Below are 3,039 nucleotides of genomic sequence, written 5' to 3' on the forward strand. Positions count from 1 at the left end.
GAATACGGATTGACTCGCTTGATGTGATTGCGATCCGTTTTTATCGCATGTAATTATAGTAAACATTTTAAAAGGTGTGCAAAACCTTTAATTACATAATTTGGGCCATCATGTGTTTTTTTAAGCATGTACACATTGGTTGCAAAACATATGAAAATTGCGCTGATAGGAACGCAGAAACACATGAAAATCCTGTGAAAAATTGGTCCAATTTTTCAAGACTAAAGAAAAACGCCCGCGTGAATTTACCCTGCAGGCACCGTGACACAGGCTGATAGTTGCCCAAATAATCACACAAATGAGAGTCAGTCACTTGCCACTAGTTATTCTGTGTTGGCTCACTGAAACGGAACGACTGCTGATCTGCTCCTCGCTCCGGGTGAACAGGAGTCGCTCGATCTTTGAAGGACGGCCTTGTTCCAGTGAATGGAAGCGGGCGGCCGGAAGGGAACTCCAGCCGCTCCACCTCCATTATCTGACAGACTATTGTGTAAAAGCATAGGAATGATAGTTACTGGGAAGGCTGCTGCTTATGCATCCAGTGGTCGGACTGTGTAAAGGTACCTTAATGGGGTTTTGTAATTTAAAAAAAAATTCTATCCTCACCTATGCCTCCCCAGGCCAACTCCTTACGGCATCTTCTTATTGCTGAGCTTCTCCAGTCCCCCCACCTCACCTCCAGCCTGCCGGCTTGTTCTGAAGCCTGCATTCCTCGCATTCTTCAGTGAAGGTCACGCCCTGTGACATAGCATTCACTGGCTAGGAAGGAATGCTGATCTATTGCAGAGACAGCAGGCATGAGCAGTCTCTACAATAGCTCAGCACTCCCTGCTAGGCTGTGAACTGTGACGTAACATACATTGCCGGGCAGGAAGGAGACTGCCTGTGAATATATGTAAAGTCACAGGAAGCAGAAGAATCAGCCAGCTGGAGGTGAGGTGACCCCACCGGAGAGCAGAAGCCAGGAGAAGATAGGTGAGGTGACTTCCCCCCCATCCCACCCGGGACTACAGAAGACAGGAGAAGATAGGTGAGGTGACTTCCCCCCCCATCCCACCCGGGACTACAGAAGACAGGAGAAGATGAGTAAAAAGAAGATGCGGTAAGTAGACTGACCTGGGGGGGGGGGGGGGGATAGGTGAGTAAAGAATTTTTTTTCAATGACAGAAGCCCTTTAATGTATTTCTGCATCAGTATGAGTCACATAGAAATTGGTGGGCCTGTGTGTGCCAAGTCTGCACATCACAAACTGCATCAGTGAAAAACTGGTACAAAAGTGCCAAGGCCAGTACTAAGTTTATTTGGTTAACCCCCTTCCCCCTCCCCCCAAAGCAAAAACTTGCATCCTGTAGTGAACACAACAAAAAAAATACCCTAAGGGCTTATTCACATGAGCGTATATCAGCCGGCCGATATATGCTACGATCTGATGCATTGCATTCCTGCAGCATAAAAGACCCACCCGGCAAATATAGCATCGGGCGCTTTTACGCTGGGCAGCAAAGAAAGCCCTGGAACTATCTCTGTGCTCGGAATATGTTGACTGCTGCATCGGCTCTTATGGAAGCCAATGACAGCGGCCGGAGAAGGGAGGTGGGAGGGAGTTTAGCAGTGTGACAGCTAAACTCCCTCCCCCTTCTCTCCTCCTCTTTCCTCCCCTTCAGCTGTTTGCAATGAGGGGGGAGGGGCATGGGTGGAGCTAAGAACCCCCTCCCATTGCTGGCTGCAGACAAGGGGTGGGGAGGCGTGGGTGCTTGGCTGCACCCCCGTTCCACCCACTCCAATTGTAAACAGCTGGAGGGAAGGAGAGAGAAGGTGAACCGGCGTGGGGGAGGGAAGGAGAGGCAATGGCATTGCAGCCTCGGTGTATATGCGCCGGGCCTGTGCCGTCTGAATGGGTGCACAAACCTTAGATTTGTGTGCCCGTTCACACGTTTTTACGGCACCGGCGTGCGCATGTAAAAACGCCTACGCTCGTGGGAAAGAGCCCTTAAATTGGGCTTTTTTAGTTGGGCCTCTTTCACACAATCGTATGCGTTTTTACGCTCGGCTGTACGCCATGAAAACTTGCATGAAAGAACAATAGTCCTGATTTTAATTTGCGTATTATCAGCCATTCACACAGGCGGCTGACGTGTGTGGGCAAAATGTTGCATGGAAATCCCTCAGTCAGCAGAAATCCTCAGAATGGCTATTAATGCTTAAAGGGGTTGTCCCGAGGCAGCAAGTGGGTCTGTACACTTCTGCATGGCCATAATAATGCACTTTGTAATGTACATTGTGCATTAATTATGAGCCATGCAGAAGTTATAAAAAGTTTTATACTTACCTGTTCCGTTGCTGGCGTCCTCGTCTCCATGGTGCCGACTAATTTTCGCCCTCCGATGGCCAAATTAGCCGCGCTTGCGCAGTCCGGGTCTTCTGCAGTCTTCTATGGGGCTCCGTGTAGCTCCGTGTAGCTCCGCCCCGTCACGTGCCGATTCCAGCCAATCAGGAGGCTGGAATCGGCAGTGGACCGCACAGAAGAGCTGCGGTCCACGGAGGAAGAGGCCATCTTCAGCGGTGAGTAGAGAAGTCACCGGAGCGCGGGGATTAAGGTAAGCGCTCCGGTGAGCTTTCTTTACCTCCCTGCATCGGGGTTGTCTCGCGCCGAACGGGGGGGGGGTTGAAAAAAAAAAAAAACCCGTTTCGGCGCGGGACAACCCCTTTAAATAGAGGCAGCTGGATCCATTTCCGAGCGTTGGATTTTTTTTACGCACCCAAAAACCGTTCATCTGAATGAATGAATTGGAATCCAATGCTTCAGATGGTCACAATTTTTTGACGCAGCTAAATTAGCCGCTTACATACGGTCGTGTGAATAAGCCCTCAGGGTGTTCTTTTTGCGGTATGTGTTTTAATCATCAGCTGATCCAAGGACGGGCCCAGATTAGCATTAAATAGTGTAAATAAGCAGGATCCTTCTGCGGGACAAACTGCTACCAAGAATTTGTTTGTATCACTTTAAAGACATATTGTAAACATAATGTAGCTGCGGCC

This window comes from Eleutherodactylus coqui, chromosome 12 (assembly GCF_035609145.1).
Source record: "Eleutherodactylus coqui strain aEleCoq1 chromosome 12, aEleCoq1.hap1, whole genome shotgun sequence".
NCBI lineage: Eukaryota > Metazoa > Chordata > Amphibia > Anura > Eleutherodactylidae > Eleutherodactylus > Eleutherodactylus coqui.